Source organism: Schistocerca gregaria, chromosome 8, assembly GCF_023897955.1.
Source record: "Schistocerca gregaria isolate iqSchGreg1 chromosome 8, iqSchGreg1.2, whole genome shotgun sequence".
NCBI classification, from domain to species: domain Eukaryota; kingdom Metazoa; phylum Arthropoda; class Insecta; order Orthoptera; family Acrididae; genus Schistocerca; species Schistocerca gregaria.
Window position 1 is genome coordinate 120,332,373 of NC_064927.1, and position 22,693 is coordinate 120,355,065.

Genomic DNA, 22,693 nt, shown 5'->3' on the forward strand with positions numbered 1-22,693 from the left:
ATCCTTCACATAAAACTCGGCTGAAGGCCACATACGAAACCCAAACAATCTGACAGCTTAAAGCCCAGGCAAAGAAATTTACAATTTTTAATTTGAGCTGGAAAATTCAGCTGAAGGCCACATACAAACCCTAAAACGCAGCTTAAGGCCTAGACAAAAATTTTCAACTTTTGATTTGAAGAGGCTGAACGTCGGCTGAAGGCCACATACTAAACAAGAAACAATTTGTTCCTTTTTTTACGGCTTAAAGCCTAAGAAGAAAAGCCTTCCAATTTTAATAAGCTAAAACCAGGCTGAAGGTCACACAAATTACTTTAGACTAAAAAGGAAATCACACAAGGATCGGCGCTCAGAAGGTTCCATGGGTCAGCCTGGGGAGGTAACACTAACGCATGTTTAGGTGAGACAGCAGCCAGACCGTCAACCTATTAACCGAAAGGCAACCCAACCGAAAGCCAACCGACGAACCAACCAACATGATCAGTTCTGCTCCACCCGATCGGCAAACGACAACAAGATGTCAATAGCACAACGTTTTTGGTACTGGTACCAAATCCAGTCAAGTCAGATAAACGCTCAAAACTACCAGCACACGTTAGCTGTCGAACTACACGCTGCGCTGGACAGCATCGACACGACGAGGAAAATACACTGCTGAAAATTACATCAACGCCCAGGGCAGGTAACCGGAACGTCAACGGCCACAAGGCGGAAGATACCGCTGGTACCCTTCATTAATGAAAGAATGTATTAAATTAAGTTAACACCACACAGGAAAACGGCTGCAACTCTGGCCGACTTCAATGCGCACACGTTGTTGCTCGTGGGAATCTCCCAGAAAGTGACAACCAGTATCAAACGAAGAGATGTGTTAGCAGTTGAGGCTTGACAGTAGGTGTCCAGGATAGATGGACGACGTACTTCGTAACCCTCGCAAGAAGTGCCGAACAACTTCAACCGCGCGGCAGCCACACACCGCACTCCTGGAAAATATATCCGCCATCCCAAAGGTAGTACAACAGTACTAGTATCGACACACTCTGCTGCTGCCACTCAAAGAGAGAAGACAGCAATGTTAAGGCAGTAACCGAAGAAGAAATAAGACACAACAGGACTGCAATCAATGATATAAAACAAGGCATGATGGGAGCCAGCCACGACTCAGAGTTATTTATATATATGTACAGAAAGGCCCCTACAGAAAATACAGACATATTTTTTGTTTTGGGAACAGTTTAGCCAACAATTAACATCAAAGTTTATGGGAACGACATGTGGGACTGGGGTGTGACTGGGCAGGTAACCAAACGTGGATATATGTGCAGGCAAACGCGAAGCTCGTGGACAAGTAAAAGTACTGTTAGCCATGTCTGGACAAAGTATGTGGCATTACGATGTGGTATTACTCGCACGAAACACTGCTGTGCTAGGCGAAGCCTATCAACAACTAGAGAAAGATGCAAGGGAACTTGGCCTGACATTCAACGTCGAAAAGGCCAAGTGTATGACAATGAGCAACCAACAAAACCTACCAAATCTCACGATCGCCGACAGGGAGTTTGAAAGGGTGAGTGACTTCAAGTACCTTGGGTCGACTATCACTGAGACAAATGACATCGGCAGTGAGGTGAAAACCAGAATAGCAGCAGGTAGCAGATGCCACTTTGCCGCATTACCCATGCTTAGGAGATAGCGTCTATCACGAAAATCCAAAATCCTCATTTACAAAACAATTGTAAGACCAGTTGTTATGTATGGTGTCGAAACGTGGACAATGACTGTAAATGAGGAAAGGATCCTTAGCGTATGGGAGATAAAGGAGCTACTTAAAATATATGGCCCGATATATGAGTTTGGCGCATTCATAGGAGAGCAGGACTGCAACACCTGACATTGTTACTACCATTAAAATAAGAAGACTGCGGAGGGCAGGGCAGTGGTCAGAATGGAAGAAGACAGAGCATGTAAGAGGATTTCTGATGGAAAGCCTGGAGGCAGACGGCGGAGGGGAAGCCCCAGAAAGAGATGGGTGGCTGGAGTTGAAGAAGACATGAAAAAGCTGGGCGTCATTGGATGGAGACGGAAAGCCCTTCAAGAGCTGTAGAGCCGAGTAGTCGTAGAAGCAGTAGTAGTAGTAGGAGTAATTTGTGACCGCTGGGCTGGTGCTGCTTGTAGAATTCCATATCTGGATCTCCATCTGAGTGCGATTCAAGCCTTTCGTAGAAGCCCAGTTCTCATCAGTCTATCGGTAGCCCTTCTATTTCACTCATAGTACCGAACCAGCGGTTCTGTTCGAAGAGTCCAGACCGGGAACAACTATTTGTCAATACGAAAGGGCTCATGTGCAACGAAGACATATACCACACTCCAGCTGGCTGACTAAGGCCTCTTCTACACGAACACCATGCAGAAGAACCAGTGTTCCGATTGATTATACAGTTTGTTTCAACAGTTCCGCCAACCAAATTTATGCGAGCACACAATACATAAAGCTATCACCAATAGGACCGTTCTGTAGGAATGTATATTCACTGTGACAATGTTCTGTTACAGCTTTGATTTGCAACATACACACATTGTTCATTTGGTCCCTCGAAGACCGCGTGGCACACAAGTACATTCACCACGCGAGCGCAACTGCCAAAAATGCCAGTGGCAACAAGCGGTCTTACCCTGACACTTGGATACTTCAGATCTGATGCTCTCAAATGAATTTTACGAATGCCGACCAAGGCGGCGTGACATTCCCATCAACTAAAGCGGCTAGTATACTGTCAAACACTGCTCACTCGTAAAAATAATGGCCAACTAGTATCCTCGGAATTGTCTTGCTCGGGAACATACCTTCAAATCAGCCCAGAAGTACTAGCTCAGAATACGAATTCACTCTCATATCCCAAATTTTCATTAAAGGCTCATGTACGATTAACGTCCATGCTCCATTTCGTTCGCTTCCTTGTACAAACCAGTGGATTAAGAATTTGTCAAGTACTTCCAAACGAAGCCATCACTGGGGGCTTCTCACATAAAAAACGGTTCCCCTGTGCACCGTTGCAATTCAGACATCGGCACACACGTCCCTTTCCGTTGTCTCAATGTGGTCCGCCATCCAACTGGCAGTGTCCATTGCCGCCTCAGTCCGTTTCGCAATCGACTTTCGAAGCTAACCGATCCATAGTCGCTATCGACTAGCGAACTCATGCCATTCGACACATGTGACGAGACTGTTGGAACGTTGGTACCACGCTACGACAAGTTTCTAAGTTGGAGCGACAACTATGTAGGGAAGTAGCTGGAAACTGTAGCTAAATGTTTCAGATAACACATCTATAAAAGAAAGGCCTCATACAACCGCTTTTACACCGAAGCGCCAAATAAAATGGTATAGGCATGCGTATTCAAATACGGAGATATGTAACCAGGCAGAATACGGCGCTGTGGTCGGCAACGCCTATTTAAGACAACAAGTGTCTGGTGCAGTCGTTAGATGGGTTACTGCTGCTACAATGGCAGCTTATCACAATTTAAGTGAGTTTGAAGGTGGTATTACAGTCACCACACGATCGATGTGATACAGCATCTTCGAGGTAGCGATGAAATAGGGATTTTTCCTTACGTCCATTTCACGAGCATACCGTGAATATCATGAACACGGTAAAACATCAAATATCCGGCATCGCTGGGGCCGGAAAAGAATAGCTCAATGTGACAGAAGAGCAAACCTTCGACAACTTGCTGCACATTTCAGTGCTGGGCTATCAAGTGTCAGCGTGCGAACCATTCAACAAAACATCATCGATATGGGTTTTCGGTGCAGAAGGCCCACTCGTGTACCCTTGATGGGTGCACGACACAAAACTTTACGCCTCTCCCGGGGCCGCCAACTCCGACATTGGAGTGTTGATAACTGGAAACACGTTGCCTGGACGGACGAATCTCTTTTCAAATTGTATCGAACGGAAGGGCTTGTACGGCATAGAGACATCTTGATGAATCCATGGACCCTACATGTCAACAGGGGACTGTTAAGCTGGTGAAGGCTCTGTAATATGTGGGGCGTGTGCACTTGGAGTAATATGGAACCCCTGATACGTCTAGATAGGCAGCATCCCGTCTGATCACCTGCATCCATTAATGTCCAGTGTGCATTCCGACGGACTAGGGCAATTCCAGCAGGACACTGGCTACCAAACTCCCCCGACTTGAACATTATTGAGCATAGGTGGGATGCCTTGGAACGTGCTGTTCAGTAGAGATCTCCACGGCGTCGTACTCTTATGGATTTATGGACAGCCCTGCAGGATTCATGGTGTCAGTTCCTCCCAGCACAACTTCAAACATTAATCGAGTCCATGCCACGTCGTATTGCAGCACTCCTGCGTGCTCGCGGGGGCCCCACACGATGTTAGGCAGGTACGTTTCTTTGGCTCTTCAGTGTAGTTGGTTCACGAATGAAATTTTCCACAGGGAAGTCTTTTACACGAAATAGCTCCACAATTTCTTTGCAGTATGAACATATCTTATATGACTTTGTTTTATGTCTGACCAAGCAGTTACATGCGTTACGTAATAGACTCGAACTCGGGGAGGTAGGAGACGAGGTACTGGCAGAAGTAAAGCTGTGAGTACCGGGCGTGAGTCGTGCTTCGGTAGCTCAGTTGGTAGAGCATTTGCCCGCGAAAGGCAAAGGTCCCGAGTTCGAGTCTCGGTCGGGCACACAGTTTTAATCTGCCAGGAAGTTTCATATCAGCGCACACTCCCCTGCAGAGTGAAAATCTCATTCTGGAAACATCCCCCAGGCTGTGGCTAAGCCATGTCTCCGCAATATCCTTTCTTTCAGGAGTGCTAGTTCTGCAAGGTTCGCAGGAGAGCTTCTGTAAAGTTTGGAAGGTAGGAGACGAGGTACTGGCAGAAGTAAAGCTGTGAGTACCGGGCGTGAGTCGTGCTTCGGTAGCTCAGTTGGTAGAGCACTTGCCCGCGGAAGGCAAAGGTCCCGACTTCGAGTCTCGGTCGGGCACACAGTTTTAATCTGCCAGGAAGTTTCAGCTCTGTAAATATTAGTTTGCGCGAAATACAGTGCACAATTTTTCGGTTATTATCAGCATTATATGTAGGCCGTTTTATTTTCCAAACAGATCGAAAAGTCAGCCTGTAGAGTCAGTGGAGGAAGACGCATCCTCCCTCCTTATTACTACACCCTGAAGGCGTTTCCGAACCACAGTTTTGCGACATTCATTACTTCTGCAGATATTGCAAAGATAGCACCGCCACGGTGCCTGTGCGCTGCGCCAGTTACCGAAAAAATATTCCTTTTCAACTTCTTATCTCCGCTCTCCGACTGAACGGTTTTAAGAGATTGCCCGTCCTGCGTCGCCATGTCGACAGTATTTTCAGCCCCCACTCCACCCCCTCCCCCCTCACGGAATCCCATTTCCACGTGCGGCCTCGTCTCTAATGAAGCAGAATGCCGGGCCGTTACTCCAGTTTTAATAAGGCAATTAAAACGAGAGTTTTGCCAATTAAGATAAGGGCATCGTCGGGCCTCGCGTTGAAAGGCGCTGACGAAAGGAAGTCGGACTCGGCGAGAGTCTGCCGCACGACCTCACTTCCCTGCTTTTCGTAGTAAGTCAGCAAGCAGTCCCGAGTGGACTGGGCCACGCTGCGAAAACTCCTTCAGTAGTGTTGCGTGTACAGCAAATTTCGTAAAAATCGATGATTTTTTTCATGGGTGCTCTAAACTATACTGGTCCTTCCACCGGCCTAAGTTCCGTGTAAAAAACATTTACTGACCTATGACGGTCCATTTTGTTATGTTTTGTGAGACCATTTCCAGTGTTTTGCTCGCTCGTAGTCAACATCGAAACAATTGTGGAAGCTTCAGTAACACTACCTATGATACACTGAAGTGCCAAAGGAACTGGTACACCTGACTAATATCGTGTAGGACCCCCCCCCCCCCCCCCCCCAATGCAGGCAGAATTTCTGCTACTCGATGTGGCATGGACTCGACTAATGTCAGAAGTAGTGCTGCGAGGAACCGACACCATGAACCCTGCATGGCTGTACATAAATACGTAAGAGTACAAGGAGGTGGACATTCCTTCTGAACAGCATGTTGCAAGGAATCAAATGGTTCAAATAGCTCTGAGCACTATGGGACTTAACATCTCAGGTCATCAGTCCCCTAGAACTTAGAACTGCTTAAACTAACCTAAGGGCATCACACACATCCATACCCGAGGCAGGATTCGAACCTGCGACCGAGCGGTCACGCGGTTCCAGACTGAGGCGCCTAGAACTGCACGGCCACCAGCGGCCGGCTTGCAAGGAATCCCACATATTCTCAATATTGTTCAATTAGGGGGAGTTTGGTGGTCAGTGGAAGTGTTTAAACTCAGAAGAGTGTTCCTGAAACCGCTCTGTAGCAATTCTAGAAGTGTGGGGTGTCGCATTGTCCTGCTGGAATCGCTCAACTCCGTCGGAATGCACAATGGACATGAATGGATGCAGGTGATCAGACAGGATTCTGTCATATCTAGAAGTATCAGGGTTCCATATCACTCCAAGTGAACACGCCCTACACTATTACAGAGCCTCCACCAGCTTGAACAGTCCTATGATGACTCGCAGCGCCCATGGATCCGTTAGATATAATTTGAAACGAGACTCATCGGACCAGGCAACATGTTTCCAGTCATCAACAGTCCAATGTCGGAGTTGGCGGGCCCTGGCGAGGCATAAGGCTTTGTATCGTGCAATCATCAACGGTATACGAGTGGGCCTTCGGCACCGGAAGCCCATACCGATGATGTTTCGTCGAATGGTTGGCACGCTGACACTTGATCGCCCAGCATTGAAACCTGCAGCAGTTTGTCGAAGGTTTGCGCTTTTGTCAAGTTGAACGATTCTCTTCAGTCCTCGTTGGTCCTGTCGCTACAGGGTCTTTCTCTGGCCACAGCGATGTCGGAGATTTGATGTTTCCGGATTCCTGATATTCACGGTACACTCGTGAAATGGTCGTACGGGAAAATCCCTACTTCATCATTATCTCGGAGATGGTCTGTCTTCCATCGCTCATGCAGCGACTATAATGCCACGTTGAAGCTCATTAAAATCTTGATAACATGCCATTGCAGCAGCAGTAGCCCATTTAACAACTGCGCCAGACACGTGTTGTCTTATATAGGCGTTGCCGACCATAGCGCCGTATTCTGCCTGTTTACATAGCTGTGTATTTGCATATGCACGCCTGTACCAGTTTCTCTGGAGGTTCAGTGTATACACGTGTTACTAACTGTCCCTTTTACAGTACAAAAAGACGAATAAGTCGTAGACAGAGTTGGGAATATAAGAAGAATGGAACTAGCTCTTTCACTTAACTGGAAGCTTAGAATCAAAACGTCTTGATCTATTCGCGGTTTAATCCACCCCCACAAATTTCATTCTCGAAAGAAACCTTTTTTAACTGTTGCATGTTTTTCGGCCAGAAAAAATTTTAAAAGCTATTCGGAAATTACTGTTACAAACTTCTAGGACGTGTAGAGGGGCATGAGTACGTAATATTTTGAATAGGAACGTACTATTTCCGTCCTATGACGGGTTCAGTTCAGGTGTTCAACTCATCCATGTCGTATATAGTCAAATATGACGTGCTTCCACGATTATTACTGACCTGTTACAAGATTGCGTTTTTACATCTGGCATTTCGTGAGGGGCCAATATATTTCTTAATTTTTTGGACAACTTTGATCCTGACAACATCTTATGTGTTCTGCAATATATGTTAAAGATACAAAATCAAACACTTGAAAGAGGCATAAAAGGCCGAAACCTGGGTTGTAGTTAAATAAACAATAAAACAGACAAGTGCCGTGTGTTCCTATAAAAATAAAGATCTCGTAGAGAGGCGGACCGTCTGACGTAATACATGTCGTCCTGTTGTCGCGAAAAAAGCGCTGTATCATTTGAGGCACAGAGGGGAGAGGGTGTGCCGGCACGTACTCAAATTCACTGTTAAGAGCGCCAAAGAAACATAACGCGCCTGTGCGTAGCATACAAGTATTGCACCGTAATGTAAGGATGAAATTAAAAATTAAAGTTGCTTTTCCAAACTTTGTCAACATATTCTTCAGTATATCAATGCATAAATTGTTAAATCTTAGACTGATCAGATGGATATTTTCCCCAAAATACATAGTTTTAAGAAAAAAATAAAGTGGCGGTAACTAATAAAGCTATAAAACCAAAAATTGGTCCGAATGTGCAATCGTATGTCAGAATTAACTGTTACAAGTTTCAACGTGATCGGAACAAAATTTTGATCAGAATTCACGTTTTTACTAAGAACTGAAGCCACTAAATATTAGAAATATGAAAATTGGTATGAAACGTCAGTTTGATGTAAAAACCTGAAGCATGTGACCCCATTAAGCTACCTCTAATATTTTTCGAGTAATTTACTGAAAACTAAATTTTGAACAAAGACGACATTATTTTTAGGAGATTAAATACCAGTTATCTTAATGATAGACAGGTCTGACAACAGCACTTGATTACATCTATTAAATAATGAAGCTATAACAAGCTTCAAGACTTTGATGTGAATAACAATCGATACAAGGTCTGTTGAAGATAAAGTTCAAGTTCTACTGTCAGTTCCGTTCTAAAAATTCTAGACGGCAACGGTTATATGTAAGCAAGCTAAAATTCCATTTATACAAAAATTACGAAAATTGTAAATTGATACACAATAGAATTATAAAATGATATGTGCCAGAGAAAGATGCCATTTAAATGCTGCTGCTTGGGGAAAGAGCGAATGACGGCAGGTGTTCCCTTCGGTCGCCAGTATATGAAAACAATCTGAGAGGCAGTGCGGACTTCACTTCGCGCTCCGCTATAAATCGGTCCGCGTGTGTCAGACTCCGGCTTATGCGCTACATCGGATGTATGCCTGTGCTAAACCTAGGTTTTTGGCACAAGTATGAAGCTGACTCGCGTGGACTGTACACCGTCGTGGATCGCTTAGATTCGGCGAAAGTAACATTTGTGTGCCGCCCATAATGTTAACAAAACCGAGTGGCAAGTGATGACATTATTTTCAACTTTTGTGGCAAGCAAATAACTTTGCTTATGTAAAATCTGTGTGAAAGCCGTTTATTTGGAACTTACCGTAGGGGTCGCCTCAGAACTGCTCATAGTGCTGTTTATGATAGAAATGTCTTCATTATTATTGTTATCATAAATGTTCCTATGTTGCGCATGCGAAAATTCATAAAATATGTCGATCAGTTAGAACTTTCATTTACAATTATAATTCCTGATGCTGTTGAGTAAAGACAAAGTTAGAAACATTTCTTTCAATCAACAAAAGAAGCATGTGGACTTTCAGATGGAAACTATGGTCATTATGTTCTCTATCGATTTCTGGCTGACCACATAAACAGTTTTCAGGCTCTCGGAAATAAAGAAACTGGAGAAGGGGACCTACTGGTTAATAATGTGGAATTCTAAAAGCTCGTGGTTCCTCTCGACACCTCATATCAAGGAAAAGTAAAGGCTACGTTAATAGCAGACTGAAAATTTCCGTGTGCGATCTGGAATCGATTCAGTATCTCCCGGTTTCCATGCACGTGAGCCACCATTACACCACCCGACCAATCACAATGAGTTAAAAAATTACGTGACAAATTATAATAGCTTACAGCAGAAAAAATAAATTGTGTCTTGTCTAGGCGGCGGATATGAATATGTTAGCAGGTGAGGAACTGAGGAAGGTAAGGTGACAGGCCACAAAAAACATAACATTTCGTCTAAAAAAAGTTACGAAAACTGCTGTTCAGAGTTTTTTTAACGCATTAATTTTGGCAGTCTCAAATTGGGCAGTGCTACATTATCGATTACACCAAGCTAAGTTGGATCGCTGTTTGAACGCTAACAAAAACATGTACTATGTCGTATGTCTATATAATGGTAGTACAGAGTAACAGGGAACCTTATCCAAGTTCTATAAACTCGTCCTGATCCCGGAAAGCCATGCAATCTGCCTTGCTTTCTGCATCCACTTGCCTTCCCCCTCAAGGATACTTTACCGACTCATCAAATTCCCGCCTTTCCTCACTAATACTGAACACTTTCAAACACACTACACCATTTGAGAATTCGTCTCCAGTAATGCTATAGTTTTCCCCATCTGCTTGTCTTTCTTCGCCCATCTTTCCCCGTCAGCTGTTATCCTCAGTAATACCCCTCTACACCATCCCCTCTTCTATCTCACCAGCTATGCAACAGTCGTTCATCCTTATTCCATCACAACCCTACCCTCCTCACTAACTAACCTTTCCCTTTAACAACAGACTCCGTTCCCAGGGAACGTCCTTCGAGTTTTAGTGCCAGGAAAGTGCATCTTCTAAATATCAGTCTTTCGATATCGTGTTTTAATTGTTTTTAAATGTGCTCCCCTTGTGTTCCGTTTTACCTTTTATTATTCCTGTTTTTAACTACAAGTGTAAAAAGTCATATGTCTTGTATCTATAATAACTTACATTTCATTTTCACCTTTAAAATGTTAAATTCTTTGTAAACATCTCATCTTCCTCTTTTTTGTTCTTTTTTCTTATTTAGTTTTTGTTGTCTTTGGTTGAAGAGCTGGTTGACTGTACCGCTGACAGCCCCCACGCCGCCCCTATGGGGTGCAAGGGGTTGAAACAACAATAAAGAAAAGAATTGAAGGTAGAGGACAGTTACAGGATGAGACAGAGACGGGTAGTCAGTAAGGAGGGAAACTGCAAGTCACTGTGATCACCGACAGAGAGCGTGCCGCTGCGAGAAACTTCCCTTTGCCTTCACAGGCAGGAGGAATTGTGTGGACTCTGCGAATGGAGGCGAGGGAGCTGGTACAGTGACGGGAGCCTTGTCCGTTGGTAGCAGCGCCAGAGTCCGAGATCATGATGCATAGGTTTGGAATGCATCCACCAGGAATGACTAACATTTGAGCTGGTGATCGATAAAGTTGCATAAGGATAACGCTTCTTAACCTAGGGGATCTTTTCTAAAGGCATTGTGAAGAATGAAAACAAGGGTCTAGACGTTACGTCGCAACACTAGAAAGTGTTTATGTTCGAGAACATATCTGTATTAATAATGGACGTGTTTCCATACAAATGTAACTTATCCGCAAAGAATTAGTACTCTCGGCCTAATATTAATTATTAAAACTGGTAATAAGGCGAGCTGTTTACAAATACACCTCGGTAATGTTAATCCCAGAGAGAGGCCATACTAGAACTGTTGAGAACTTGACCGATCGAAAAAAGAGGGTAGATATTAAGAAGTCAGCTTAATTTTTTTATTGTATAGGCTAAGGCTAAGGGCAGAATGTATATGTATATGAAAATTGTCATTGGGCGCAGGCTTGTTAAAAACAAAAGGCTTTGTCGAGCATTCCGCACTAAAGAAACAGGATTTTTTTAAGCTCATTTCTTTGAAGATAATTTCAACTTACAGTTTTGGAAAAGGTGGCTAAATACAAATCAGTTACTACAAGATTTTTATGTTTGTGAAGGTTAGTAGTTCAATCTGATTGAAATTATGTGGAGACCACTTGAAGTGAGCTTTAGTAGTTTTTGATTCAGTATACGTGGTTAAAAATTAGTGTACTTTGTAAGGTACTAAATTAAATTCCTTGAAAGTTATGAGCACTAACAGTGGTGTATTAGAGCACGTTGTAACAGTTCAGCAATATTGTAATTATGTCGATGTGCCTAGTATCAAATAATGCGTTTAAAAGCATTTCTTTAACAACCAGTAATCACCCAATACGTTTCGCTTCCCAGCGTCCCAGCTTACCGGCTTACAACTGAATGCAATTGTTTATAGGCCGGCCGTAGTGGCCGATCGGTTCTACGCGCTACAGTCTGGAACCGAGCGACCGCAACGGTCGTATGTTCCAATCCTACCTCGGGCATGGATGTGTGTGTTGTCCTTAGGTTAGTTAGGTTTAAGTAGTTCTAAGTTCTAGGGGACTGATGACCTCAGAAGTTAAGTCCTATAGTGCCCAGAGCCATTTGAACCATTTTGTACCAATTGTTTATAACAATTCACAATATCTGCAATAAAATATTAGTATTTCAGATTTGATTATGTTAATGTGAGATCTGAAATCATGACCTTGCACTTAGATGGCTCTGTCTCAAGACAAATTCAATAAAGCACAGTGAACCTTGTCAGATGGATCGAGATTTTTGTTGGGATCAGTTGACTGGTTAGTCTTCATAGAATGTCTCTGGGGGTGTGGATGAGACGTGTGAGGCCATCGAGAGAGAGGGCACGGGTGGGCAAAGATAGTGCACGCGCACCAAGAGTTTACGAGCGTAACGGCTAGTGAGTGGAGAGGCTGCTGGGAGCAAAGGAGTGTGCGTCTGAGAAGGAAGCCACATGCTCAGACTTTACGCTAGATCGGAGGAAGAAGCCACCTTGTGCACAATGATGGTATTTAGCTTTTGGAGCTTTTGAAACTTTCCGTCATTGAAAACGAGGGGACTAGTTTCAGTTTCATCCAATGTATTGATCTTGTTCTAGAACCTCGTAGAACTGTGTTGTGAAGCTGATCTTCTACGACGGGAAGAAATATGGACAGCGCCGGTAACGAATAAGTTGATTCGGTTTGTCGGAAATAGGACATGAACTGTAACCTGGTGTATTGGTCGAGAAGGACCTGTTGTTCTGGGAGTCAGGTTTGGGAAGTGTGGTGCGAGTATTACAAAGGCACGACAGGTTCAAGGGGTAGGTGGATGTTCAGTAACGTTAAGCAAGGCTAGTTTGTACATGGTATTTTGATAAAAGTTTGTCTTTTCTGTTATTGTAACATCTCACTGTGTACGGTTATATACAACACTGGAATTGTTATTGTTTGAGGACTGTGTGCAGAATGTAGTAATTACCGGAAATAGTAGAGAGCTCGTAGGTTAATTTGTTTGTAACTGTTGTTGCTAAACTGAATTTTGTAAACTGCATTTTCTTTGGTTAACTAACTGTAAATGATCGCGTGAGAACTTAAACCGATTATTTTCGGCGTGAGCTTTGGTTAAACTATTTGTTATGATGTGCTCTCGTAAATGTTTTTGGTAGACTGATTTAACTTGTGAAAATTTAATGTCAAGTGTCCTCTGTAATTGTTAGTTTATAGACTGTTGTAAAAGAACTGTTTTCTCGTACTGTCTCTTTTTTTCAAATTTCAGCTTAAGGCATTGAAATGCAACTTTGTTCCATTGAGGTAGTTTAAAAAATATTTTAATATTGGTATTTAAATTTTTTTGTGTTGTCTGTGCATGAGGTATTGTAATTGGATTTTAGAAAACCAAACAAAGGGTTTCGGTGTGGTATGGAACTGATTAACAAATGATTGTTACAACTTAAATGAAGGAAGAAACTAACACTTGCCGTTAACAAAACAAATTAAATGATAGCGAACGGTGTTGACTGTTCAGCCAATGTATAAAAAAGTTTGTTGGGTTTCTGAAAATTAATAAACTTTTGTGATGAGTAATGTTCGACATCCAGTGTACAACCAGTCCGCTCCACTTCCCCACTAAATCCGTGCGTCTGCGTTTCTCGTAGCATGATTTCATGTACTACTAGAACAGAGAGAAGACGTTTCAGTTAACTGATTTTTCCAGAATAATTCATCAAAAATGAATAAAAATTTCCTTCACACGCCAGTCAACATCTGTAAACTCACGAGATTGCAAGAGGCAATGGGCAATAGTAAAAACGATTTGATATGTAGCCTTGACGAAAATCAGAGGAAGAGTATTTGAACTCTTATAAACAAGTAGCTGCTGCCTCCTTGAAGAGGCCAAGCTCAGAAAGGAGTAGCCTTGCAGTGAATGAGACACAATGCAAATCTCAGACTAGAGAGAGAACGCGCAAACGTTTTATGTTGCGATAACTGTAAGGTAGTTCTACGAAAGAATGTATAAATAATATTCAAACAACAACGCACACATATCTGAAAGTAAAATAGCATGTGTTAGAAATGAGCTTACAAAAATGGTGACATTGAAAACTCCAAATCGCCCTGCCCTTCCTCCTCCTCCTCCCCCCCCCCCCCCCCCCCCCCGCCATTTAGATTATGTCGTAAGATGGCACTGAACTGGGGAAAATGGCAAATAGAAACAGTGAAACAGTGAACTCCAAGCATAAGATGTGCAACATCGAGCGACCTGAGTTACAGTGGCGTTGAGGTTATGTGGTCGCCGTGCTGGACTGCCAAAGGGGCGATCTGTGTTAAAAGCTCCCTGTTGTTCCCTTTTCTTTCACAAAACTATGAACTGTCTGTTCGGTCATTAACGCGTCTGTTCGCTGTATTCACATTTGTGTCTGTGTCTTGGTGGAACGTCCGTTTGCAACAGTGAAGTGTAACGAAGAGACTCCAGACGCATATACCTCTCTTTGTGCTACACAAGTACCACATGTTATGGCTCTTGCGTCCCGTTTTGGAAGTTTTGGCTCTTGAATTTCTTGGTTGTAATACATTTCATATCCGTTTATTTGTTGTTTATATTTCTGTGAGAGGTCTATACGGCATCTCGCCTGCTCTCACTATTCATTACATTTACTAGCTACACTAATATATTCTTACTACGTGACTCATATTCTATAACTAATGTATAGTATGACAATTTTCAAGACTGCAGCAGGGAACAGATGCGTCCAAGACTGGACGGGAGGTTCATAATCTCGAGGGAAAGAATGGGCATGAGGGAGATTTGCATATGGTTCACCCGCTGTATAGTCCAACACAGTGACCACATAACCACGACGTCTTGGTTATTGCAAATTCGCTAGATGTTACACATCTTGATCTTGGACCCTTCACTTTTTCTATTTTGCTTCTTTCTTCACGGTTCAGTATACCTTCGGCCTGTTTTCATGCGTAATCTGTGTTCAGTTTTTGGCAACACTGGGACATTTTACCACTAAATCTGACGGGGGTGAAATGGGCAGTTTCTCTTGTGAGTATCAAATAAATTGCATATCAGCAGTACAAATAGCCTAAAATTATGTATTAAAGGCATTCTGCATTTTGTTAGTTATTTTTTACGATATTATCGCTACCGAGTCGACGCACACGGAGCATTACAAAAATCTTGAATCCGTTTTTCGGCGGTTCCAGGAACCTGATTTACCCTGTCAGTTGGAGAGGTGTAGCTTCCTTGCCTTCAGTGTCAAATACCTGGGGCGTAATCCTTGTTCCACTCATTCCTCTGCAAAATGACGAACAGTGCATAGTTTACGTTCCAAGAAAGACAGATCGTGCACTGTCTGTCATCTGAGCAAGAAGGGAGTCAAAGGTGAGTGGTCGAGTACCTGTTACCAGGTTTCTCAGCACTTTAATGACAGTCTCATGGCACCTCCGTTTTTGGTATCGTATATGCTCGATCTGCCGGTAACACTGTCGATATATGCGGCTCATTGTGGAATCTCGGCGTTGTTCCACAAGTCAATGGTCGGCTCTGAGTGCCAACTGCCTTCGCCTCCAAAATGTTAAATGCTTTGCAGCTCAGCTATTACCTAATGGAGAAGAAGGCATCAAGAAATTTCACCATCGCCGAATTGTCACGCCCCTGCTCGCCGATGGCTGGGCGAGAGGATCATAGTTTGTGAATCTGTGGAGATGGAAGCACTTCTTTGTTCGCATCCACCCGCCCTGGTGTCACCAGAGCAATCCATCGCCGCAGACACACTGCCGTATCCTCCGCTGCAGCAGCAGTCCTTGCTGGGTCTCCTAACCGACTCGACCCTGGGCCGATAGTGCAGGACCCGCTCGCGGAGAGTTCTGCCGCTCCACCCGCCCCCTATAGCCGACTCTGCCATCGACCAGTACATTTTCAACCCTATGTATCGGTGTCACGGCAGAGGGATTTATTATCACTGCGAGCAGATGGTATCCAAAGCAAAAGGAAGGCGTTACAGATCTAGAATGAAGGGCACCACAAGTGCAGAAGGTAGATTCTTTGTACTTGGCAACTCACAGAAATAGGCTAAGCAAGCCGTTCTAAGGCTAAGTTCCGCCTTAAAAACCTCCAGAAGTGTAAACCTGTGGGCGAGCTCAGCAACATTCATGCACTACAAAACGCTTAAAAAAATGTGAACCGTAAATTTACAATCCAGAGTAGGTTCAAAAATTGCTTAAACGAAGTTCATAGGGTTTCAAGGTCAGAAAAGGCACACTAAATCGGACGGCATTGACGTCTTCCCTCAGGGCATGCAGTCAACACATGAGTCCGCAATTTTAAAGCAACGGGTTTTGCACTGAAGAAGCAGTCTACAGGGAGACCCCGAACCGGGAGGCAATACCGAGGCTGTGCGAACTGCTTTCGTAAGTAGCCCACAGCGCCCTGATCGACATCACGCAGTCTCTACAGTTGCATCGTTCGAGTGTGCAACAAATACTGAAAATGGATTTAAAGTTCCATCCGCACAAGCTGCAGATCGTTCAGCAAGTTCAGCCTAACGATCTGCTCAACGTATGCTAGAAAAAGTGGCACGATGACAGTTTCATTAAGAACCTCGCTATTGGTCTCAGCAAAATCCACTTCAGCTGCACGAGCACAACAGCACAACAGCAAGGTTACTGTGTGATGCGTCATGTCATAGAGTGGCGTTCTGGGCCCTTGCATTTTTGGAGATGATGATTAGTGCGCATGCACGATAACATGTGTTCGTCATGTTGCCGTAATGGCAGATTTCTTGCGCATGAACTGCCTCCTTTCCTTCCAACGGCTGATTTCAACATGACGGATCAGCGGCAGATATGGTAGGAGCTGTGCGACAGTTGTTTGGTAACCGTGTCATATCAAGGCACGGTGACACTGCATTGCCCTCAAGATCGCATGACCTGACAGAATGTGATTTTTTCTTGTCGGGCCACCTTAAGAATGCGGTTTATTGTACTCGGCTTGCTACCACAGAAGAACTTACAGAATGCGAGAATAGATCTCCAGGATTACTACAGAAATGTTTGGTCGAGCCGTGCAAACTTTCTTATCAGGCTGTAGGAATGTGTGCGCCCAAAGGGAGCTCATCTATCGGACGTGATAGTGAAGAAATAAAAATTCTTGTGACTTTCAATAACGGTAGACTCTGTACTATGCATTGACATGAATGAAAGTAAGTAAAGTAATAGTGTTCATCTATTAATATCCATTCGAAAACTTCCCGTTGTTTTAAGTACCTTCTAGTACCAGAATTAAGGTGTATCAATGACTGCAGAGATTATTAATGACCAAAGGAAAATACGTAATGGATTTGTTACACATTTGAAAACTGAAATTGTAGATACATAGTTGTCCAAATATTCCAACACATCAACATTTGAAACTTCCTGTCGAATTAAAACTGTGTGTCAGACCTAGACTCGAACTCAGGACCTTTGCCTTCGGCGGGCAAGGGCTCTAACGACTTTTTTTTTTGTTGTTGCTCTCATTTTGTTCTTTAATGGTCGTTGTATCTGATCCGGGCGGACGTCGCATGACGCTTGTTCAAGTTCATCCATTGACTCAGCTTTTCTATCTCCGAGAGTAGCTAACCCTCTGACCGAACACGCCGAGCTACCGTGCCAACCGACTGAGCTACCCAACCACAACACAGGATCCGTGCTGACAGCTTCAATTCTGCCGGTATCTCATCTCCTACCTTACCAGCTTCATGCTGGAAACATCCTTCATACGGTGGCTCAGCCACGTTTCCGCAATATCCTTTCTTCCAGGAATGCTAGGTCTGCAAGTTTCACAAGAGAGTGTCTGTGAAGTTTGGAAGGTAGGAGATGAGGTACGGGCAGAACGGAAGCTGTGAGGATTGGTCGTGGGAAGATCAATCGGTAGAGCAGATTCCCTCAAAATACGAAGGTCCCGAGTTCGAGTCTTGGTCCGGAACACGGTTTCAATCCTCCAGGAAGCTACATGTCAGTGCACACTCCGCTGCAAAGTGAAAATTTCATTCTAGTAAGATCAACATTTCTCTGGTAGAGAAAATACGTTCATGCAAAAGTGATCAACAATATTCAGAAGACAATATGCAGGGCGTTTCAGAATTTCTATAGCAGGCTGCCGATGGTTGTAGAGGGAACACAGTAGATAAAGTTTTGATAGGGAAGCTGTGTCTAGAAATGTACCGTTTGGATGTAAAATAAGTTTGGGTATCGTATCACTTTCAAATGTCTCGCTCCACGCTGCGCATGCAGTGAAACAATGAGCTGTCGCCTGCGTGTTCTAAGGAGTCCATGGCACAGTTTTAATCTGGCAGGAAGTTTACTTTCTTACTAATTGTGTGTATGGAGAGCTTCTGTAAAGTTTTGAAGGTAGAAGACGAGGTACTAGCGGAATTGAAGCTGTGAGGACGGGTCGTGAGTCGTAGTTGGGTAGCTCAGCGGTAGAGCACTGGCCCGCGAAAGGCAAAGGTCCCGAGTTCGAGCCTCGATCCTGCACACAGTTTTAATCTGCTAGGAAGTTTCATAAACATGATGTCTGTATACGCGTCAGTCATCCATCCCCAACTGTGATGGAGACGCCCTTCCGCTTAATGTACAACGGAATCACTAGAGCATTTTACCATTTGCCTGTGGGAAAAGGAAGCACACGATTTCTTGCTCATCCTGCATTCAGTTTTACGCGACAGAGCTATAGTGCGCTCAGAAAAACACTCGTAATAACCTTGGCAACATGTGGGCGCGATTATCCTGCAACAGAATTGTGCCAACCGTTAGTATTTCTGGGCGTTTGGACATCATGATGCGCTCCAGCTTTTACGAAGAGTCCACGTATCGCTGTGCGTAAACTGTGGCGTCTTGTCCCAGAAAGTAAATGAGTAGCGGACCCTTGCAATCAAAGAAGCAGGACATCATGACTTTCCCGGAGCTGGCGTGCCTCTTGTTTCAATTACGCTACAGAAGTTTCACTGGGAACTCGTTACACATCCTCCATACAGTCCCGACCTCTCCCCACGCGATTTCCATACTTTTTGAGCCCTAAAATATTCGTGGCGGCCGGTTTGCTTCGGACGAAGAGGTGCACACCTGGGTACAACAATGGTTCCGTAGGCAACCGCAAACATTCTCCATGAAGTCACTGACCTTCTTGCCTCACAGTGAGAGAAATGTATTAAAAGTCATGGTGAGTAATGTTGAAATAATAAACAGTTTACTTATTTTTTTCCTCATTCTCGTTTTTATTTGACTGGCTTTTATACTCTGTTTTACCCACCCTGCAGATGTAGTTATCCCCTTATCTTCTTCATCGGTGGAGGAAGCCTTACTTGGCCGCCTACCACGCGACTTGGCGGCCTGACGAACTACTAAGATGATGATACAGCTGAGGTCTAAGTCAGTTCTCTTGGGGCATCAACCTATGGTGGATCATCGTCAGCGACACCATGCCGATGTCCTCTTCCCACCACTCTATCAGGTCGTTCTGTTCTCCTGGAGTTTGACCGCAGCATCCACCGCAGCAATGACAGAAGGTGTAATGACACGAACAATCAGTGCTGGCTGACTGCTGTCTTTCAATGACACCCAAACTTCTCGAAATCGTTTATTCGACGCAAACAAACGCGCACGTGGCATAATGTGCTTACCGTACACAGGAGACATGCAGGCGTTAATTTCACTTCCTGACACTGCTTCAGCAGTCAGAAACCGTAGTGCACTTTGCTGTTCCTCCTTCCCGGCCTCCACAGTGAAGTTGGATGCACACACGACTCGCTAACAGCGCGATGAGCATGTTCAAATGGCTCTAAGCACTATGGGACTTAACATTTGAGGTCATCAGTCCCCTAGAACTTAGAACTACTTAAACATAAGTAACCTAAGGACATCACACACATCCATGCCCGAGGCAGGAATCGAACCTGCGACCGTAGCACTCGCGCGGTTACGGACTGAAGTGCCTAGAACCGCTCGGCTACCGCTGCCGGCTACTTTGAGCATGTCTAATAGACAAATGGCATAGTGGTGAACGTTCACGCTGCACCCTCCTGATTTCAAATGGACGGTCCACAGATTGTGGTCTCATGGCTAGCGCTGCTGCCTCCGGATCACGGGGTCCTGGGTTCGCTTCCCGGCTAGGCCGGGGATTTTCTCCGCCCTGGGACTGGGTGTTTGTGTTTTGCTCATCATTTCATAATCATTTGTGAAAGTGGCGAGACTGGACTGTACAAGGACTGGGAATTTCTACTGGAGCTGACAACCGCGAAGTTGAGCACCCCACAACTAAATATCGTCATCGAAACACACACTAATTTGTATTAACAACGCCCGTTCCACGCTCTTATACATGGAGTAGCACATAAGCTTGCAGACATTTTAATATGTGGTATCTTAATATGTACATACATGGTATTTCCTCTGCATCGACTTTGGGAGTTGTTTTACCCTGAGCCTTGTTTGCGTCAGAAACGAGGGACTGATGACCCTGTAGTTTGTTCCCTTTTTCCCTCAAACCAACCAACGTCCGTATCGAAGAGATCGAAGAGTCTCCCCACAAACGGCCTGATGTTTTTTGCTAGGTAGTAACTGCGCTTCTAAATGGATTATGGCCTGTTAGTACAGGCCAATAGTTATGCGTCCACGTCTCCGCATTTAAGCCCCTTACCTGCTGCCCAGGGGAAAATAAGCATTAATGGCTTGCTCTTGCCACATGTATTTGGAGATACTAACCAACATAGCCGGCCGGGGTGGCCGAGCGCTACTAGGCGCTAAAGTCTGGAACTGCGTGACCGCTATGGTCGCAGGTTCGAATCCTGCCTCGGTCATGGGTGTATGTGATGTCCTTAGGTTACTTAGGTTTAAGTAGTTCTCAGTTCTAAGGGACTAACCTCAGAAGTTAAGACCCACAGTGCTCAGAGCCATTTGAACCAACTAACCAACATAAAAACATACTACTTGTAATAGCTATAATTATTAGTCTGCAAATGACGTACATACTGAGATAATGTTCAATACACCATTCCCAGTCAGCAATAGAAACATCTGCACTTATTCCCTTTACACACTGTATAGTCGGTCTAATTTCCATATACCTTCCATTATACAGGGCATTTCACAATGTTTTGACGCTTTCACAGAATTTGTGATACTGGAGGAGTTCTGGAAAGTTCACTTGCAAGCTTCTCGGCAGGTCGAAACACACTCTCGCCTTCAGGCATCTCCGTATGTAAAAGCATTGCACGGTTGAGTAAGACCGCGCGGGACTAGCCGAGCGGTCTAATGCGCTGCAGTCATGGACTGTGCGGCTGGTCCCGACGGAGGTTCGAGTCCTCCCTCGGGCATGAGTGTGTGTGTTTGTCCTTAGGATAATTTAGGGTAAGTAGTGAGTAAGCTTAGGGACTGATGACCTTAGCAGTTAAGTCCTTCCCACGGCCGGGTTCCCGGGTTCGATTCCCGGCGGGGTCAGGGATTTTCTCTGCCTCGTGATGACTGGGTGTTGTGTGATGTCCTTAGGCTAGTTAGGTTTAAGTAGTTGTAAGTTCTAGGGGACTGATGACCATAGATGTTAAGTCCCATAGTGCTCAGAGCCATTTGAACCATTTTGAGTTATGTCCCATAAGATTTCACACACATTTGAAGATTTTTTTTTTTTGTTGAACCAGGCGAGCGAGGCCGCTATTCAACACAAGAACGTTTGGAGATTATACGATTACCAGACGCTTCACGGAGAACTTGCGAGGTCTTGTTGGATGTGAGGCATGACGCGCCACCTTGCTGCAACCAAGTTTTCGTAACTTATGTCGAGCGCTACGCACACGTTCGATGTTCTCTGGAGTTCGAGCGGTTTTCCGAGTGTCGGTTGACTTTCGACTCGATGCCTTGGCAGTTGCACTGTCGTTTCTTATGCAGCTCAATATCGCTGCTCGTTCAGTAATTGGATATAGTGGTTGAACCTTGACATGTTTACGAAAGGCACCTCGCACGCGCATGACAGGTTTCTACCACTGCGATATAGTTACGGACCTGCGTGTGGGATGAAATTTGACGCAGCGCGTTGTAAACAGACGTCTTCGTCGCTGTATCTTGTTCTTAGCGCGTGGTACTCTAGTGTGAAATCGTCAAAACATTACGAATTGGCTCTGAGCACTATGGGACTCAACTGCTGTGGTTATTAGTCCCCTAGAACTTAGAACTACTTAAACCTAACTAACCTAATGACATCACACACATCCATGCCAGGATTCGAACCTGCAACCGTAGCAGTCGCACGGACTGCGCGCCTAGAACCGCGAGAACACCGCGGCCGGCCCATTACGAATTATCCTGTACAATGTCATCGGGAAATCTCAAAGTTTTTGTTTCCTCTCTGTCATTTTTAATGGCCTTCCAAATGCACAAGTTGAATAACGTCGGGGACAGCGTTCTTTCACTCTGTGACGGTACGTCACATAAATGGACATTTGCAGTAAGGGCAAGGAAGTTTTTGTTATGAGACGTATGAATTATAAATTATTTCAAGACTGTGCACGTGTGCGCGATGTATATCAAATAGTAAAGAACGTAAGTTATTATTATCAAAACACAAATATCGATGTAATTAAAAAAAACACCGTTTTTTGGTATAATCTCTGTGTAACATAGGCCATGATGATCAGATACAATGCTTTGATTGAACTATCACTCTCTTGTTTTGTTTCGTCTAGAGGTAGG

At 44.4% G+C, this 22,693-nt stretch overlaps 1 non-coding gene across 1 annotated transcript; it reads left to right on the top strand.

Moving 5' to 3' along the window:
• The first annotated feature begins 4,642 nt into the window (after positions 1-4,642).
• On the top strand, positions 4,643-4,717 carry Trnas-cga (transfer RNA serine (anticodon CGA)). The gene has a single exon. It is a non-coding gene; the product is annotated as a tRNA-Ser (tRNA).
• The last annotated feature ends 17,976 nt before the right edge of the window (positions 4,718-22,693 follow it).